The sequence below is a fragment of the Macadamia integrifolia genome, unplaced genomic scaffold, assembly GCF_013358625.1.
Source record: "Macadamia integrifolia cultivar HAES 741 unplaced genomic scaffold, SCU_Mint_v3 scaffold2146, whole genome shotgun sequence".
Classification (NCBI taxonomy): Eukaryota; Viridiplantae; Streptophyta; class Magnoliopsida; order Proteales; family Proteaceae; genus Macadamia; species Macadamia integrifolia.
In genome coordinates this window covers 22,177-33,812 of record NW_024868539.1, presented here as the reverse complement: position 1 = coordinate 33,812, position 11,636 = coordinate 22,177, and the positions used below count along the sequence as shown (strand labels likewise).

Below are 11,636 nucleotides of genomic sequence, written 5' to 3'. Positions count from 1 at the left end.
AGAGTTCAATAAGTACTAATACACAAAATATAAAATTGTATTTTCATCAGTGAATTATAAAATCATGGTTTAGATACAAAATTGTGAATCGGAGACAAAATCTTAGTTAGAGACATTTTAATCTAATTAACCTGATTTTCGATTTTCAGATTTAGGATTTCAAAGGGAAGCATTTCAATCCAATTTCAATAAGTTCACATACCCACATGGCCGCATGTATAATTTCCAACACCAATCCTACTAGAGGAGAAAACGGTTTCATTCACATTTAGCTAGAATTGGTTAAATCACAAAATACTAGTTCCAACAAAATAAGAAAGGAATCCATTCACATGATTTAATCAAATGAGGGGATAGAGATTCAATTCCAATATCAATATTCCATTACCCATTTCCGTCAAAGGAAAAATGGTTCAATAACTTATCAATATCAATCATTGATCTCCTAAATAAATAAATCCTAAAAATAATAACAATTTATGCACTTTTTTATTTTTTTTATTATCACGTACATTGTTAGTGTTAGGCAGTGATCGATCATATCCCATATCATAATTTTTCAAAATCTTAGTTAAAACCAATTCAGTCTCTGCTACAAGCAATTTATATCATATGATTTATGATGATATATATATATATATATATATTAATTGATGGGGCCCCTATATTGAACACTATCTAAATTACTTACTGATAAAGAAGAAACTTGTATGTTGAATGTGGTCCGTGGTGGTGGTGAGGGAGAGAGGTTTTTGTTGCTTCGATTCGATGAGCCAGAAGGTGGGACAGGGATGCCCCTGGGGAACTCAGTACCAAACCTCATCCTCCAGTTTCTGCCAATCATTCTACTCCCACCTGAATAATTCGGCTCCTTATCGTTGATATCCATCTACTGATACCATATTGAAGCTAGGAGAAGAAGAAGGAAAAGAAACAAACCATAGAGAGCTTTCTTCATGATGTTTTGGATTGAAAGGGTCGACTCAAAGAAGAGAAATATTGGGTCCCTTTCTTCTCTTTTTATGTGGTGGGTTTATTAACCAAAAAAAAGGAAAAAACGTACAGTTACGTTGGATTCCCACGAGATTTCTCACCTTTTTCATGGATTGACTTCAATGAACTGAACGATGCAATCTCTTAAACCCCACTTAAAGAAAATCTTGTTTTCAGATTCTGTTACGAACCCACTTTCTCTCTCTCTCTCTCTCTCTCTGTGGCTTTCTTGAAGTCTGGGAAAATCGCATTGATCCATCTTTTACTGGTAATTTACCAATAAAAGGGATTGGGAGGAATTTTAGATCACTATTAGGGGCCGTGCCCCTTGGGTAACTGGAGATGCATCCTTTTCCAACTTAAGATGGATATTAGCATTAATGCTCTCTCTTTGAATGCCAATCCGGTGGTCAGAAAAACTCATCTTTATGTTGGGGGCAGTTACTGTATTTGACTCCTTTCGCTACACAAGAAGTGATTGTTGAAGGCCAAAGCCAAGACCAACTCTTGGTGGCGAACAGGGGTCTCAAGAATTGAATTCTTATACATGATATTGGGATTGAACAGTACCGACTTGGACAGAACCTGCAGGGTTAAGATAGTTCTTAAATGAGGCTCAAATAATCTATTTGTGGCGTACCCTAGTCAAATATGGTCTATGTTAATTTCTACGTGATGTCTGCAAGAAGGATGGCTTAGGACAAAAGGTTCATTACTGACAATTCAAAAAAAAAAAAAAAAAAAAAAAAAATAGGACCCATAAATGTCTCATTCCTTTTAAGGAAGAGCAATTTAACTTCAATACTTGTGGTCTAGTAAAAGGTTGGGTAAATGTTAGATTACGGAAAAAGGAAGGTGTTAGTTTTAATTATACTAATTAACCAACTACATTATGCTTAGCTATTTAAACAAGTGTTAATTAAATATCTAATTACCCCTAAATATGCTCATCTAATCATCCAACGAATTAGAAATAAGGGGAGGAGTCACTATCCGGGAACATGGTCTACGCCAATGCCTCTTGGGTCTATCTCTCTCTTTCCCCGATAAGGGGTAAAAATATCATTTCATAAAAAGGGGAGGGGGCAAGAGAGATAGCCATAGGGGGCGCTAGCATAGGCCACACTCCCAGACAGAAAACATTGTCCCTAGAAATAATTAGCGACACTAACTAAATAATTTGAACTAACTGAATAACTAAAAAAGGAAAATAAAAGAAATTATACCTTAATTGGAACGCTGACAAGGGTCGAGATGTGTGGGCCCCTGCGCTCTGAATTCCATGGAATTTTTTGTCTCCCAACTCAGGAGAGGAGGAGGCATATTCTTTCTCTCTCTTGAGAAATGCAACTTATAGGAGGCTGCTTTTGCGAAGACAGGAATTCTCGAATTTTTTGAATGGTCTTGCATTTCTCTCTCTTGAGAAATGCAACTTATAGGAGGCTGCTTCTGCGAATACAGGAATTCTGCGAAAAATACCCATTTGACAAGAGATTCTTCGAAAGTAAGTATCACACATACCATAAACTTTTACCAATGTTTTTCAACTCCATGTAATTAAGTATCATGGTTCAACATTTTTACCGAATTTTCACTTCTCAAAAAAAAAAAAAAAAAAAGGAAGAGTCATTTCGTTGATGCTTCATAGTTTCAGTCAAAAGAGTCATTATATAGACACCTCATTTTGCCACCTGGAGAGATGCACAACAATGATGAAAGAGTATCCTACAACGACGTGTAGGATCTGATTGTTAGTTTTGAAATTTTTTATTTAGTTCCTGGATGATGTTTTACACTCTTATAAAAAGTTTAGAAAAATAATTTACAAATTGACCAAAATGCCCTAAGAAGGTTGACTAGGTCATATGGTAATCGATCGACCATGAAATTAGTCCAAAATCCAAACTTTATGATTAGGTGTATGTAGTCATAAAAAAACCGTACTACTCAAAAATAATTTGCTTTGCCTATTACTTTATGTAAGATTATATTTCCATACCATTGGATAATACTTGAAAAGAGATTTCCATTGATACCGATATCACAAAGTTAGGACATTATGGGTGAAAAGAATCGGAAGAAACCCCTGAAAAATGGAATTGAAATGACTCAGATTGGATCTAGGAAAACCAAGACAACCCGAGCCCAAACTAATGCTGGCTAAGGCCCATTTGACTCTGCCCCACAGCACTCCATGATGAGCCAAACCCATCAAATGCTGGCCCAGAAATGTATTCTTCCACGTTTCTTCAAGTCTTTTGACCATTTTGAGACTTCTACAGTTCATATTGAGCTGAAATTTGATCCACCGGATCTTAATAACACGAAGAACTCATTCTTATCTTCATTAAAAAAATTTAAAATCAATTTAAATTATTTTGATTGATAGAAGGGGTTTTATCTTTTTCTTGGCCATTGATCTTCAAACAACTGTATGTCATCTGAAATGTGTAAAGGACATATATAATGTCAAATGAAAAGGATTATGATGTCATCAATTGTGATTCCCCCTCCCCACCCCACACACCAATCACACCCATACATAATACTTTTGTAGGTGAAATGGGCTGAATCTGGGCTGGGCCCCGCACAACCTTGGACTGGATGGCTTTGATTTTCAAACTTAAAAAAAAAAAAAAAAAAGGAAGAAAGAAAAAAATGGGAGAAATAAATCTTGTCCAAATCTTCTCTCTCCTTCACATCATCGCTAGAAGATTGTTCAAATCACACATAGTAAGAAGGAAAATCGTCCAAAGAAAAAAAAACCAGCCAACAAGGGTTGTGCGCAAGATTTGCAGAGAGGGAGAAAAAGAAGAGAAACAAAATAAGCAAAAAAATTATAGGAAATTTCTTCAAGTTTATTTCTCTCTTCTCTCTCCTCCACCTTAGCATTTTTGGTCTCAAAAGATCTCACCTACCAATTGTGAGTTTCTCCCTTTTAGGAAAGAGAAATTTGTTACCCGACCTCCCCATTCCCTATAAATACAACTCATGTAAGAGGAGGGGAAGGATTTCATTCTTTTTCTATTTTTTTTTTTTTTTTAGTTGCTCTCTCTCTCCCTCTCTCCCTCTCTTTAGTTTTAGTTCTTCTTTGTTTTTGCTTTAATCACTTTTGTAATACATTTTTGTTTCAATTAATGCAAGCATTTTTTTTTATTCGGCCTTTTATGTTTATGATTTATATAATTGAGTTGTAATTTTTAAGTTATAGTTCTAGGCTTAGATCTAGGTGACAAGATCACGAGCCGTGGAACATCTTTTTTTCAAGTTCAGTTTTTTCTTTTTCAATATTTGTTTTCTCCAGGCCTAGAAATTTCAGATTTTGTTCATTTCAGATCTAGTTTTTAGGGTTGGCAGTATCTCAAATCACCCAAGCTTTCAAGTTCAAGCATTGATTCAGGTAGGTTCTTCAATAGTCTTCTCTCCTCCCTCTCATTCATTTTTCTGACTACCATTTCTTTCTTAATTTAGGATTTTAATTTCAGTCGTTCATTATTGCTTTCCCTTTCCCCCAAGTTTCATTGCTATTGTATGTGTTGGCTTTGCCTCTCCTAGTCATAACACCATCATTTTATTGTTTTTATTTTAACTGTCTCCCTTTCCTTAAAGCTAAATAGAGTAACCCTTGTAAGAGTGGCTCTCTAGTCAAGTAGGGAAGCTCATATGATGCATCCCTCGGGCTAAGTAGAGAAACTTACTTGTGAGCCTCTCTCTAGTTTTATCCCCTTTCTTTTACTTTATTTTTGCTTTAGCATATTTTTTTTCCTTCATTGCTTTTTAATTGGGTGGATTGTTTATTTTCAGTTATTTATTTATTTAATTTTAATTGCGTGGCTTACGTATTTAAATTCTTAAATGACAAATGGTTAGGACGTTATTTTAGATATATATGTTTAGGACGGTAGTTAAAATTAGATCATAACCATTAATCAGTTCACTTTCGCATTATTAGAAGAAGCAAAAAATAAAGTGGCTGCTCTCCCTGTGTTCGACTCGTAGCTACACTGATCCATACGCTTGCAGTTACACTTTTAAAATTCTAACACTTCTCCTCTGATCTCCAATTCTAAGCTTCACACTTCTCCTTTGATTCAGGTGATGCACTTGTTGGAGTAGAAGGCGAAGTTCTCCTCGACATTGGTTTCTTCTCAGCCAAGTATGCTGTTGTTACCTTGTTCTGTGTTAATTTGGCCATAGGGTACCTGTTGATGCTCGCAGTCATGTCCTTCAATGGAGGTGTCTTTTTTGCTATCGTTTTGGGTCGTTGCTCCACACACGTTATGTATGTGACTATGAATTGAATCAGCGGTTTTACGTTATAAATTCATAAATTTACTCTTCTCATTTTGTCCTTCCTCCCTCTTTACTGGCCCAACAAAGCTTAGTTTTTGTAACAGTATTGCAGGTAGGCAAGGGCCACAGCCCCTCCCCCATTCTTGTATAGTTTTTATATGATTTTCCATATTTTGGTTTGAGAGACTGAAGAGCATAGATGGGTGTTGAAGGTGTTTCTCTATCTCATCTGTCCTGGTTTTTTTTTTTGCTTGGAATGGACTCTTCCCAATCAAATTTGATGATTCGAGGCAAGTTTGAATTGAAGAAGAGTCGCAAGAAGCTGACTGCTTGATTTGAAAGAGCTAAAAAGAAAAATTTCAAGGAAAAAAAATGGCGTCTTCACAAGTCCAAATGGCCTTTGCAATTTTGGTTACTGATCTCATGTTTTGAGTCTTGACTGACTTATAAATCTGATTCAGTTGCTGTTGAAGGAGAGCGATTTCTGTGTCAATCTGATTCATCAAATCTACCCAACATTAGGGATGAACAATTTCCAATACTCAAGATGGAGATTTTAGATGGGTGATTGGTGAATAATGCAATCTCTGATTCAATTATGATTTGATGTTGTCTTGGTCTAATCAGTTTCTCTTCCTTAAAAATGAAATTTAATTTTCGTTCTAAGGTTCAAACAGAGTAAATTAAAGAGGTGAAAACAGAGTAAAAGAGGTGAAGAGAATGAGAAGTGGCTTTTTTTATTCATATTTGGTTTTAAGGTCAAAAGAGTAATTTTGATTTCTAAACTAACGGTGTTAGACTTTAGAGGTACGTTCGCCATTTTTGATTTTTTAGGATGGTATCTCAGGTAAATTTTAAAAATAGTTGTGATATAAGATAATTTTTCTATAAAAAAAGATCATTTTGTATTTTATATTGATCACCATTTATTGTTTTGATAATGTTACTAAAATTTTGAATCAGACTTTAAGCATTTTTTTTTTAAAGATTAAAATTTATTCATTAAGATGTATGTAAGTTTCTTTATCACATGTACCAATTTTTGTATGGTGAAATAGCAAAATGAAGCGTTATATTTCGCTTATGCTAGCATGGCTAAATTATTATTATTATTATTTAATGATAATAGTTGGGGTGCGTGTGGTGGTGGGGATCGTGATCTTATCCTATCCTAATCGGGGATTGAACAACATAGGAATCCATGTTGTTGTAGATGTAAGCAAGAAAATAACAGTGGTGAGGGAAGAGGTGACCAACAAGTATCGAAGAGTGAGTGTGGGTGACAGAAGAGCTTTTAGTGTCCCTTCAATCAGATCACCGCTTTGCATCGTCATCATCTTTCTTCAATTCAAATATAACGGAAGATATTTTTATTTTTTTCCCATTCTTCAATTCTATGAGTTTTCTAGATTTTTGTCTTTTAGTTGATGGATCACATTTGTAATGTAATGGAGAATAAGATAAGAATATATAGATAGATAGATGAGATATGAGAGGCATAGAAGCGGCTGGGTGGGTGGTATTTGTTGTTGGTTTTGAATCTCTCACTCCACATAACACATCCCCCCACAACTCACTGGGCCTGATCCGTGTTCAAATCTACTTGTGGTTTTAGGTTGCGGTTTTAGGTTGGCCCATAGATATATGGAGAGAAAATGATGTTTTAGTATTATTATGTTTTGTCTTTTATTATTTCTTCATGCAACGTCACCCATTGCAGATAATACAGAAAATACATACACCCACTCCTTAGTCTTTACATATAAATAAACAATGAATGCACATTGACTGTGTTTTTGTTATGCTGTGCTGTGGTCAGTTTCAAAAGAGAGAGAGAGAGAGAGAGTGTATCTGGTCATGTCAACGTTTTACAACTTGACAGAGTCAACTCGGCAGTCTCATCAGCCGACTTCATTAAACGGAGTATTTCTTTGGGCTGAGGCCGATTAACGCGGTCACGCCCATACAACTTGAAAGCCTTTCTAACCATAATAAGTTGACTCCTCCCCTTTCCCCCCTCACCCACCCACATGCCTGCTTATCGCTAGTCCCCTTTGTTGATGGGTGGAGATGGAGGAGGAGGAGGAGGAGGAGGAGGAGGATGATCCACCAGACTCCTAACTACGATCCCACGAGAACAAGGTTGAGCAACCTCCAACAGTGTTTTAACACGTGGCATTTTTTTTTCAAATCTTGCACAATCTCATAAGCAGCATTTTGTGTGGGTGGTGGATTTTCAGTCGGATTTTATTTTGCCACGTGTTATAATAAGAAGGGTTTCAAAATTATTAGAAGTAGGACTTTTTTTATAGTTTGCTTGTCTGTACTTTGTGTGATTGATGAAGAGAGAAAAGTCAATATCAAAACAGTAGTCGGTAATGATGAGCCAAAATAATAATACTACCACTACTACTGTACATGAATCTTTGAATCCATCACTAAGATTATATACAGAGGGGATTTATGCATCAATTTAATTAAATGTAGACTTATGTACACATGATGGGTCCTCTCTACAGTCCAGACTCATTCATATATCATTTATGTGATAATACAACTGATCAATTTGATTAAGTAATAATATGGTTGTTCCATTGCAACCTAATAGTCATGGTTTCGACGTACACCCTTAAACTTATATTGTGATTTGTGAAGGTATTGTTTTCAAAAAATGAATCGATCAGGATAGCAATTACACCTAGATTCTGATCCTAATTTCAAATTAACTACGAATATATATTTATTCGAAGACAAATAAATCGAACTGATTCTCTACTGGACCCCTAAAGTAATCTTATGTTTTTCTCTGCTTCTGACCAAACAATTATTTTTTATTAACACAAATATATATGGAATCTGAGTTGGGGATTTATATGCCCTTTAATTCTTTAAACTGCACTTTTTTTTTTTTCAGACCTTGAAATTCTTTATTGGAAAAAAAAATTTAAGTAATATTTAAGGTTATTAATTATTTATACATATAAGATGAGACTAATCCAAAACATGGGGCTGAGATTAAACATAATAAGAGAACTGTACTAGCTCTATATGGATTTCAAAGCCACCAATATTACATTAGAAAAGACAAAAGTAGTGGGGAAAGAAGAAGAAGATAGAAGACCACTTCATAGCCGATATTCAAGAAAAAAAAAAAAAAAGAGGAAGTTGAAAAAATCTTCTCCTTCTTCTATTAAATATTGTTGGTAAGTAAAATCCAAGAGATTTTCATGCTATGGATATAGGCATGGCTATACAAATGAAATCAAAGTGGAGGTCCTTGTCAAAGGTGGACAAATTAATTAAATCAGAATCAACATAGGCTATTTTTAGTCTTCCTTCTCATCCACGAGCCATGCAAAGAAACAAAGATATATAGCTGGAGCCAAGTACCACTACTCTCTATCTCTAAAGTGTCTCTAAAGGTGTCTGTAAAGGGTGTGGGGATGGAGTAGCAATCATACAATCCATTCAATACTTTCCATTCCCATAGATCCCTCATTTGACCTTGCTTTTAGTCTTCTTCTTCTTCTCATGCACTTCTTATCATATATTCATATTCATATTCTAAATAGTGAATAGCGATGGTTGATCCTCAACATATTAATTGATGGTGTATATGGCAAGGACAAACCCCACCCCACCCCATCACTCTTTTTTTGTCTTTTTTTGAAAACTTCTTCCATTGTCTTTTGGACGCTGACGATGATCCAAACCCTTTTCTTGAATTGAATTCAAATTACCACCCCACCACAAGAGTTCCAATAACAAATGAAGATTTCAATGGTCATCTTAATTATAACCAATTAACAAGCCATCTCCTAAAGCTTCCTAGCTAGCTACCTCTATAAATATCTTCAAGTCATAAACTACTTACAAAACAAATATCATATGTGGTTAGTGTCTTAAGATTCTATATATGAATTTGGATTTTAATTATGATTTTATTTTATTAATGGTTGGTACTGTACAACATTGACATACTTTGGGTTTGGCATATTCCAAAGGGTTAAAAAATAAAAAAATATTCTCTTATAGACCATCCAATATTGTCTCAACCAAATGCCATGTTATGTAGTATTATACGTTCATAAAGCTTCTTGGAAGTCATATTTCATTAATTAAGGGAATCTTTTGAGCAATAACCTTAGGATGCTGTCATTATTATTTTGTAATTAATTTTAATGAAAAATCACTACATGTACGGTGCTTGTTAAACGACCCTTATGTAAGACAAAAAAATTTCTGTCAACAAATAAAATAGGTGTCGAGCAAACACCATACATACATGTAGATGAACAATATTCAATATTCTTTAATGAGTGCCTCCTCTAAGAGGCTTCCTAACATGTATGCTCATGCTTTCCCAACTTACATTATTATTACTTTTGTATGGTTTCAGATCAGATTTTCTTTGTTCAGAGCAATGGTTTGTTGAGATAGGAAAATATATGATTTATCTTCGTCGAAAAAAAAAAACCAATTATGGCTGATGTCAACAGGTTCTCTTGAAAAGTATGAATTAGAATATGTACTAAACGTATAAAAGGGCATAACTTTCTTCAATAAAAATTATGACTTAAAAGAGCACCTTTTTTTTATTTTATTTTTTTATTTTATTTTTTATTTTTTATTTTTTATTTTTTATGATTCACCCTTTTTGAGCTCTGTGAATTGTCAGATGAGACCTAGACTTCACAGATTGCGGGTATATTCGAAGAGGGTATATCAATATATGAGAGGATATATGATTGACTTTGATTCTGAAATTTTAGTATGCCGCTTATCTAGGCCTTGTGCTATCCATCCAACAGTCGAAATGTCTTGCCAAGTGGCAAAGCTAAGGTGGACCCTCAAGACATGTATGTCTACATTGATTGTGTGATAGAAATTAATTTTGTCGTTGGGTGAACCATTGGTGAACGGTGATTCAGATGCACGGGGATTGGAGGCTAGCGGAGGCGCTTGGGATATCGGGGCGGCAAGGTGGATTCCGGCCTTTTTCTTGATGGGGGAGTCTCACTTGTTGCGTGTGAATCCTTTCTTTGGAGGTAGTTGATGGCATTGAAGAGAGGTTCAGGATGATGCATTTACTGAAGAGATTGCTCCTGCTCCTCATTCCTTTGCTATGGTTGTTGTAACGCCAACACTATTGGTGATTGATTCCCTTTCTTCAGCCGTGAAGGATGGAATGGAAATCTAACAAGCACTGAATCCCTCAAACTATAGATGATCGAGGTGTGGGAATACATCATTTTTCATGAGGAAAGTCAAAGCCAGAGCAAAAGCATATTGAGAAGGATGTAACTTTTAAAGTTTTCAAAAATTTAAAAATTAATATGGGTTGTAAGAGTGAACATCAATTAGTAAATATTCTCACGAATAGTAATTGATCAGATTCATGGGTGTTCCTATAAAGAAACATTTATGATACTCGGACTTACGCCTTATCGGTCTTTCTCTCCCTCTTCGACATTAGAATCAGACTCTTCATTTGGGATCTATCAGTTCTTTGACTGCATTTCCTTTTGGCTCTGCTTCCTTTTGAGCAACGGGCAATTATGTCCTAATTGGATATCATATAGTAGGGTTGTCAATTCTAGGTCTGGCTTAGTAGGCCTGATCGAGGCCGACTAATAAATGTTTTAGAATCTAATTCGACCCGATTATAATTGGTCGCTCTCGATGCAAGAGTATGTCCGATTAAAACCAATCGATCAATAATTTGACTCAACTCAACATGTTTAAAACTTATATATTAATACGTTACACCATTTATAAAGAATATACCTTATATACAAGGAGCGATTACTTAAATGGGATAAAATGGGATAGTCATGGTGCAAGATCCTAAAGTAGGAAGCCCTACCGATTAATTGACACCCCCAATGGCAGTATGGGATATTTGGTTATATAAATAATCATTGGAACTTGATTCAACCCGGCTAGATGTTGTTAATTACTAGCTGGAGACAGTTACATGCATAAATGTAAAAGGAACGTGATATATAGATATATGTATTTTATATTATATAGAATGGTAACACAACAGACAACAACTAAGTGGTTACAGGGCCTGACCTTATCATCTCACTTAATATAATATGATATTTTTTTGGTAATAACTTAAATATAATATGATAATATACGGGCATAAGTTGAGAAAACCAGCATGTATTGGAATGCATTTAGACATATTAGAACATCGATAGCTGGGGTAAAACATCAAATATCATCATCATTATCTATTAATTATTAATTATCAACTTATTAGGTGGCATGCTTATGCTCTAAAACCCTCAGTGCGTGTCTTAAGAATTATATAAACTTTCAAGTAACACTTTTTTTTTTTT

General features: G+C 35.0%; 1 long non-coding RNA gene across 1 annotated transcript in view; it reads right to left on the bottom strand.

Annotated features, from left to right (window-relative positions):
* Positions 1–883, bottom strand: part of LOC122065891 — a 4,580-nt gene extending 3,697 nt beyond the window's left edge. Inside the window, exon 1 of the long non-coding RNA XR_006136142.1 lies at positions 692–883. This is a non-coding gene — a long non-coding RNA (uncharacterized LOC122065891). The remainder of the gene's footprint in view (positions 1–691) is intronic.
* Positions 884–11,636: the final 10,753 nt, after the last annotated feature.